The sequence below is a fragment of the Gossypium arboreum genome, chromosome 6 (genome assembly GCF_025698485.1).
Source record: "Gossypium arboreum isolate Shixiya-1 chromosome 6, ASM2569848v2, whole genome shotgun sequence".
Classification (NCBI taxonomy): Eukaryota; Viridiplantae; Streptophyta; class Magnoliopsida; order Malvales; family Malvaceae; genus Gossypium; species Gossypium arboreum.
The window spans coordinates 122942242-122951867 of record NC_069075.1 but is presented as its reverse complement, the minus strand read 5'-3'; the positions used below and the strand labels follow the sequence as shown (position 1 = coordinate 122951867).

The 9626-nt window shown below is 31.4% G+C and overlaps 1 pseudogene; it reads left to right on the top strand.

Moving 5' to 3' along the window:
• Positions 1-600: 600 nt before the first annotated feature.
• On the top strand, positions 601-2583 carry LOC108470723 (vacuolar protein sorting-associated protein 2 homolog 1-like; annotated as a pseudogene).
• The last annotated feature ends 7043 nt before the right edge of the window (positions 2584-9626 follow it).

The window sequence follows — 9626 nt, the reverse complement described above, 5'->3', positions numbered from 1 at the left end:
CAATCTCTTGTGGTGTACATCCGATGCGTTTTTATACCAGATCAGATCGCCGTAGCCACTACCAAATCGTTTTGGGACAGTTTTCGTAGCATCGACCGAACATGAGTTTCCTGTTTGGCAATAGAAATACCCCTGCAGGTATCAATTTTGTTTTCAAATAATTAGAATTTGTATTAATTTCGAAAATCGCTACTAATTTTGTTATGATCTGTTCGTATTTGAATTTGATGATGTGATTTTATATTGAGGGCTTTGGTAATTGAATAATTAGAATTAAGGATTTCGATTGAAGTAGTATGTTTCTTATAGTTTTAGAAATAGTTGTGAATTCTGCTAATGACAGGAATTCGAATGCTTTATTTTGTTTATTTGGTTTAATTTTGGATTTTAGGATCGAGTAATTGTATGGTAGTTTGCTAGTTCAAATTTCTAAAAATAAGGTTTTTGCACTTTATTGAGCCTGTCACTTTAGTGTATCAAAGATCAAGCAAACAAATTGGGTGAATTGTGTATTTTGTGGTTCTCAATTCATTTCCCCTAATGCCGGATTCTCAAGTCATTTTGTATTGTAGATATACATATATTTTTTCAGAGCTTCTGCGAGAAAATAAGCGGATGCTCGACAAATCTATTAGAGAGATAGAGAGGGAAAGGCAAGGAAAAGAAACTGATTGCTGAGATTAAGAAAAGTGCAAAGCAAGGGCAGATGGTGTGTTACATATATTTTTTACAATTTTGTTTTCTATTTTTGCTCAACATTTTTACTTATGTGTAGTTAAAATTTCTCTTAAAAAATTGGTATATCTAATTGAGAGCTTATTAGCTTGGCATTTTTATGTTTTAGTCAGTTATGTGAAGCCTTTTTTATTTTTTTGGTATAAATGAGGTTGCTTTATTGGTGATTTTGATTATGTACTGGCTTGATTCGATGTTTGATGACTAGTTTTATGTGTGAGTGACATGTTTGCTAGGATCATATCGATTTATTGCTGATTGTTCTCTACCACTTTACAGATAGATATGATGAGTTATTTTTCTTTTTCATCTCACTCATTTTAAACAAAATGCATCAATTACACTTGCGGCAATTTGGTAGCTTGAGTAATGTGTATGTCTATTTTGCTTCGTATTAGTGGACTAGTGTAGTCATTTCTTGTCTAATTGAGCTTCAATATTGTATTTCGCATCTCTTATCTTGTGAAAGTAGGTTTCTTTTAACTTTCAGATTTAAAAGTTATTGTATATGATCTGCATGTTTCTTATTGACATGAATGGGCTTTGCTGTCCACCGAGCCTACTATCCTTTAAATATTTTGTTCTCGGGATTTTATTTGAGGGATGGCAAAAGACCTTATCCGGACACGCCATCAGATTGAAAAGTTTTATAAGCTCAAATCACAGCTCCAGGGTGTATCTCTTAGAATTCAAGTATGTACTTTTATCCTTGCATTTTATCTGTGTCAATGACTTCTAAGTGTGCAATTTGTTTTACCTAAGTGCTTGACATAGAAAATTATGGCCACTTCTGATGCTTGTTAAGTAGATGGAAGTCGATAGCTATAATTGTGGAGGGGCTATTACAAAAACTTTTGATATATGCCCTGTTCCATACCATGTATGGGAATTTATATGTGAAAATGAAAAAAAGAAGATATGTTGGAACATCAATTAACTTGATTCTCATCTGAAATTATTTAGAGTTGGGGGATAAATGAACTGCATCAGCAACTGATGTACATTGCAAGATTGAAGCCTAGTGAATTTACAAGCTTTAATTGCTTATAAATCATAAAGTTTGAAACTCGACTGAATTTGCTGTACTGTACAACATCCAGACATTGAAATCAACACAAGCAATGGGAGAGGCAATGAAAGGTGTGACAAAGGCAATGGGGCAAATGAACAGACAGATGAACTTGCCATCCCTGCAGAAAATTATGCAAGAGTTTGAAAGACAGAATGAGAAAATGGAGATGGTGAGTGAGGTGATTGGTGATGCAATCGATGATGCTTTGGAAGGGGATGAAGAAGAGGAGGAAACAGAAGAATTGGTGAGCCAGGTTCTTGACGAGATTGGAATTGACATCAACCAAGAGGTACTATTTTCACCACTTCTTTTTCAGCATATATAAGCACATATAGCTTGAATAGGCTGTCCTTACTAACCCTGCTTTTTTGGATCCAATAACAGCTCGTAAATGCACCATCAGCTGCTGTTGCGGCACCAACTGCAAATGGTAAGATTGCACAGGTGCAAGCAACTGGCAATGATGACAGTGGGATAGATAGTGACTTACAGGCAAGGTTAGACAATTTGAGAAGGATGTAGTAACTATGCCTAATTACTTTTGTCTCTGTGTTCCAACTTGGAAATGCGTTTGGATTTTAACATTTGGGAAACATGTACCAGAGTTAGTTGATACAGGATTTCCAAATACGTGGAAATTGTAATAAATTCGCCATGTATTCTTAGAGTAGATTACAATGTGTACTCAAATAATTCCAAAGCAATCAGGGATGCACTTTGCTTCTTTCTGAATGAAGAGAATGGACATAAAATTACTTATGTCCAATATCCACGAACCTTGGGTTACCTTTCTAAAAATTTAAGAGTTGGAAGGTCAAAATAAAATTTCATATCATTTTAATATATAAATAAGTTGGAAATACTAAAATTTGAACTCAAATTTGTTAAATCTCATTCCACCTATATAAAATAAACACCAAGACCTATAATCCAACTCAACTATTTATCCATTTTGAGCTTTATTTCATAATTTTAATTCAAACTGTTAAATTTAAAAAAAATTTAACCTAACTCATTTAGAGTAAAATATATTATAGATGAAATATAATTATTACTTCGCATAGATGATTGCTTTTACCTTCATCTCCTTGTATCTACATTTGTTTAAAACTACCAGCACAATTAACTTGAGGATGTATTGAGAAGAGAAAGAGAGGTGAATATAAATTTCTTTTGTGATATAATATGGAGATTGTTCAAATAGAGAAATGGAAAAAATGGAAAAATTATAAATAGTAAAATATAATTTATTTGGTTTCTATTTTCCAACAAGAGAGAGTCATGAATATGAAAAAAAGGAGGTAAAATACAAGTTTGAAATGAATAATATTTTATTTTATATATAGTTTAACTGGTTTTAAATATAGTAAACCGATTGAATCAATCGAATTGCAAGTTAATGGTCCAATCGATTTAATCATTGATTATGTCTTAGAAATTTTGATATTTGATATTATTTTTAAAGAATGTAGTAAATGGGATGTGAATAGGAAATATCCAAGGAAAATAGAATGGAAATGGAACGATATTCAGTATATTGCAGCACAGAGGATAACAGTAACCAAATGACAACTAATTCGCCTAGAGAAGGAGATGGGAAAATAGAATGTTGATTACAATTGACATGAGCATAACTAATTTCCCAAATATTTAATTCAACATATAAGTTTTTAATTTTAGAATAATTTTAATAAGTCTATTACTTTGAAAACTGAATTTTAAAAATGTTAAAAACTTTATATACTTCTATAACAGAATTTTTATAATTAGTTTTAAATTTAACAATTTATAATCACTGTTAAAATTTTTAGATTAACATAATTTGTAATCATTTTTAAGGTTTATATTACCAAAAATTTAAATTAATTTAAAAACTATGAAATACTATTAAAATTTAAAACTATTTCTTACCAAATCTGATTTTGGTATATTTTTTAAACATATCTTCTTCTTCTTCTTCTTCTTCTTCTTCTTCTTCTTCTTCTTCTTCTTCTTCTTCTTCTTCTTCTTCTTCTTCTTCTTCTTCTTCTTCTTCTTCTTCTTCTTCTTCTTCTTCTTCTTCTTCTTCTTCTTCTTCTTCTTCTTCTTCTGCTTTTTATCTTGCACGGTTTAATTTAAGGAAAATAAATAAATTGTATTTAAGTTAATTACCAAGCATAATTAAATTTAAAAATAATTTTGTTAAATAGTGTTTAGATAATGTTTCACAATTCTTTATAGTTTTTCATTTTAATTATTATTTCACTTATTAGTTTTACCAATTTTTTTGAATAATTAGTTTGTATTTTTTCTCTTATCATTCATAAAAATTATAAAAATAAGAAAATATTTAATATATTTTAATTGATATATATAGTCAATCCATGTATCGTGCGGGTAAAAATTAGAAAAATTTCTTGTAATTAATTAAATTAATTTTCTTTTATTCTTCGTTTTGGCAAAGAAGTGATGAAAAAAATTTAGGTTTTGTTTGGCATAGAAAATACAATTAATTAAATGATTTAATTAATTGCAAGGATATTCTTGGCTTTTAGCCTAGCATGAAAAATTAAAGATTATATAATTAAAAGAAATTTGGGTTTCATAGACAATTATTAAATATGAGCTTTTTGAGTTGATTTTCATTTGGAAAATAAATTTAAAATTTAAAAGGAGATTAATTTAATTAATTTTAATATTATAGTAATAAATAGGCTGACATTGTCAATGATAATTTTCTCCATAAATTATTTAATTGATTTTGATGTTTTGAAATTTAAAATTTTAATATCGAAAAATTTAAATTTATAACTTTCAATGAGGGGATAAACAAGTACAACTTGACAATTTTTTAGAGCATTATTTTAGTGCCTACCATTTTTTCGCTTTAACCCTTAATATTTTTTACACTTATCAATACTTTAAAAAAGGATATATTTTTCGATGACCAAAATGAAAGCAACCTAGAAGTTAAGTGACCAAAATGAAAGTGTAAACATTATGTGACATGTACAGTTAGCCATCGTTAGAGATTTAACGACTGAGTAACTAAAATGAAAGCATCATAAAAGTTAAGTGATAGAATTGTAAAGATTCATTTTGAGTGACCAACTAAAGTTTACCCGACATAAGTATCACATTAGAAAAAAATATCAAACTCAAATACCAAATGATATATTAAGTGAATAAAATTTGTTGTATTTTTTATTCAATCGATTATGTTTATTTAAATCAACCTATTTTATTATATTAGCAATATAATCATTAACCTTTGTTCAAGTCTAAAGTGTTTATGGGCTAGATTAATGCTCAATTTAAAAATTCTAGGTAAAATTGACTTGATCCACATAAAAAAAACTCATATTATTATTTTTAAAATGCTAAAATATATCATTTTATATTAACATTTATTTTATAATTAAATTTAAATAAAATATTTTAAAAATCATTTTATTTAAATTTGGGTTGGTTTGTAAACAAAAATTTTATTGTCTAAACTAATACCCAGTCACTCAATTCATGAACAGCTCTATATAAGCCTATATAATTATAAGATATTTTTACTAAAATAAGAAATATTTTATGTTTACTCAATTACTTATGCTTATATAAATTTATTTTATTATATTCGTAATGTTGTTATTTAAGTAAGGGATAAATATAAAATAATATACATAAATTTTAGTTTTATATAATTTTATATATGAGATTTTGATTTGATTTAATTTTTATAAATTATTAACAACATTATTGAATTAGCTCAATTTTACGTTAATATATTGTATGCACAAACAATTGAAGCACAATTAAAATTTGATGTATACATATGAATCATAATTCAAATTTCATGTACATAATTGTACAAAATCAAAGTTGGTGTATAGTTTTAATAAAAATAAATATGAAAATAAGAGATTTTTTTCAAACGGATATGCAACTTTGACCCAATATAAACTAAACTATTTTGTCAATTCGTGGATAATATAATATCTAATTTAGTTTGACAATATCATCCTTAGATTTCAAATATAAATATTATTTGAAGTGGAAAACAGTTGGTCACATGTCAGCATTACTATTATTAAATTTGAAACCCAAAACCAACCACAATCTTCAAACCAATTTGCCTTTTTTTCATTTATATTACAATTATTGATAATTAATTAGTACAACTTTAATAGGTAGGTATTAAAAAAAAGAAAAAGTGAGAATTATAAGTAATTCATATTTAAAAATTGTGTTAATTTTATTGATGTGAAGTAGAGTTATAAGTTGAGTAGAACTTTAAGGTGTATTAATTATATTAAAATTATATACCAATTGAATTTTAAGTTAAGCGTTATAAATAGCATCTAGTGTCACGATGTTGGATTTTTCGCCTTACAATCTATGCGGCCTTAAGCAATTTCTTCTCTAGAAAACGTCTAAATCAGCTTAACTCTCAATAATTGAGGATTCAAACAGAATTCTTATAAGGCACCAACACAAAGCAGAAGTAACTCAACATGAACAAATATGAACAAACTTGAAATATAAGAACAAAGCCACAGAAAAGCTAAGAACACAAGAGAGAGTTTGAAAGAATGCTCTCAGGAACTCTATTAGTCAATGGATGATTTACAATGGGAGGAAAGGCATTTGTTTATAGTTGAGCCTTCCCTAAATCAATGGTACTGATAAAAGTATATCAATGGCTAGGATTAAAATCTATCTACAAATTAAATCTCTAAGATTACATTATCATATCTTCTAAGATTACAAATTATCTCTAAGATTGCATATCTTTGAAGATTACGTACCATATTTGCCATGCTTTGTAAATGGGTCTTTAATCTCTCCAAGCAACCGGCTAGTCCAGTTGGGCCAAATGGCCTCTCTTGAACATGATGGATCACACATTTGTACCATGGTTGTGGACTCTCATGTGCAACTCATGACATTTCCCCCACTTGTTCTAGCGACGCCCTTGTCACGTCTTCCAATGGAACTGGTCTATCTTGTTTTGGAACAACTATAAGGCCTCGGCAGGTTCCCAACTTGTTTCTCTGTTAAGAAATCCCTTCCATCGCACTAAGTACCCATGCCTTGGCCAATAGTACTTTCGTCTGATCACACAGTTTGCCTCAATGCTTTCAACTTCAAGATCATAAGAGAACTTTACCCTCATTGGTGCTAGTTTGGACTTGCCTCAATTTGGATCCTCTGGATCCTCTTAATCCTCATGGAATGGCTTAAGCATACTTACATGAAACACTGGGTGGACTTTGAGCTTTTCTAGCAACTCAAGCTTGTAGACCATCTTATGTACTCTCTTTAAAACTCGAAAGGGTCCATTATACTGTCACACAAGCCCCTTGTACAAGCCATTATGTCTCAAAATCAAGTGTAGTTTAGCAAGGATTGAATCACCAACTTGAAATTGTATATCCCTTCGATTCTGATTTGCCCACTTCTTGTTGCGCTTACTTACGTTGTGTAGGCAAGCTTTGGCTAAATCATTTTTCTCTTACCAATCCTTCGCAAATCAATAAGATGCTAGATCCGGTCCTGTATAACGAGTCACAACTACATTGGTTGTGAGGGGTTGCTATTCTGTCACTATCTTGAACGAACTTTGATTCGTAGCCCCACTTAGCTACAAGTTATATGAAAATTTGGCCACGTCAAAAACTTTGGCCAGTCCCTTTGTATGACACTGACATAGTGCTGAAGATACGTCTCCAATAACACATTCACTCGTTTAGTTTACTCATCGATTTGTGGATAAATGCTAGTGGAAAATTTTAAGTCTGAGCCTATCAACTTGAATAACTCCGTCCAGAATTGGCCTACGAACTCCCTATCTCGATCATTGATGATAGACTGTGGCACTATCTAATATTTCACCACATATCTAAGGAACAAACGAGCTACCTCCTCAATAGGACATTCATTAGTTACTGAAGTGAACGTTTCATACTTGGAAAATCTGTACACCACAACAAGAATACTCACAAACCCGTCAAGCTTAGGCAAACCAACAATAAAGTCTATGGATACACTCTCCTATGGTTGTTCCGGAATGGGCAAGGGTTGTAGCAAACCGATAGGAGTCTTCAACTCAACTTAATTTAGTTGGCATATTAGACAAGATTTCACATAGGTTTCTACATCATCACCCATGTGAGGCCAATAATAGCAGTCCTCCAAAAGAGCCATAGTATGGTACATACTTAGACAGTCTACCCATAGTGAGACATGACACTTTTTCATGACTTCCTTGTGCAAATTCCCATGTTGAGGTACATAAAGGTGATACCCCCGAGTAAACAATAAGTCTCTCTCAAGCCAAAATCTCTTCGTTTTCCCCTCATTGGCAAACTCGATCATGTCTTTGGTTGTAGGATCATGGGACAATCCTTCTCGAATGTGCTCCGATAGAGAACTATTAGGTTGGTTGATTGTCGCAAACTCTATCTTTTGGCTAAGTGCATTAGCTATGATGTTGGCATTCCCCAGTTTATATTCTATAGTAAAATCAAATTCTGCTACGAAAATCTACCAACAAGCTTATTTGGGAGACAAATTTTTCTAGGTTAGAAAATAACTGTTTGCAACATTATTAGTAAAGACCACGAACTTGGAACCCAACAAATAGTCTCCATATATGCAAGTGATGCACCATAGTAGTCATCTTTTTCTATTGGACTGTGTATCGATGCTCTGTTTCATTAAGCTTTCAACTCTTGAAGGCAATTAGATGCCTATCTTGCATCAGTACTCCCCTAATCACATAGTTTGATGTATCTGTACGTACCTTGTACGACTTCGAATAATCTGGCAAAACAACTTGAGGATCCCAATACCACATCTTACCTTTCTTCAACAAGTTTATCAAAGATGCAGTAATTTTGGAGTAGCCTTTGATGAAGCGTTGATAGTAGTTTGCCTACCCAAGGAAAGATATCAATTTTGTCACCTTTGTTGATGGTTCCTAATCAACAATGGCTGAATTTTACTTTCATCCATCCGAATCTTGCCACCTCCCACAACGTGGCCTAAAAATGGTACCTCACTTTGGGCTAATGAACACTTCTCATCTTTGACATATAGCTTATTTTCTTATAAGGTTTGGAACACCTCCCTTAAGTTTTCACATGCTTCTCAAGAGACTTATCATTCACCATAATATTGTTAGGATAAACAACCATAAAACAATCTAGGAAGGGTTGAACTACTTTATTTATAAGGGTGCAAAATGCGGTTGGAGTATTGGTTAGTTTGAAAGGTATCATAAGAAACTCATATGAACCATAGCGTGTCACACAAGCTGTCTTTGGCTCTTCCCTCTCGGCTATTTAGACTTGATGGTACCCCGATCTCAAATCTAACTTGGTAAACCATCTCGTACTACTAAGCTAACCAAACAAATCTGTAATAAGGGGAATTGAATACTTGTTATTTATAGTGATCTTTTTAAAATCCGGATAATTTATGAACATCCTTAACGACTATCATGTTTCTTTTGAAACAACATTGGGGCACTAAATGAAACTTTAGTTGGCTTAATGAATCCCGCATCTAAAAGCTCATTCAGTTGTTTCTGTAACTTTTCTAATTCTAGCGGAGACATATGATATTGGGCCCTCGCTGGTAACTCTATATTGGGCACTAACTTAATTCTGTGATCTACCTCCCTCTTTTGTGGTAATTTCTTAAGTAATTCAGAAGACATCACATCTCGAAAAGACTATAATAACTGACCCACTTCTTTTGAAATCTTACCAATGGGCTTAAGGACTTCTTCAACCTTTAATGTGGCTATATAAGAGGCTTCATCTCTACGGAATCCTTTAGTAAA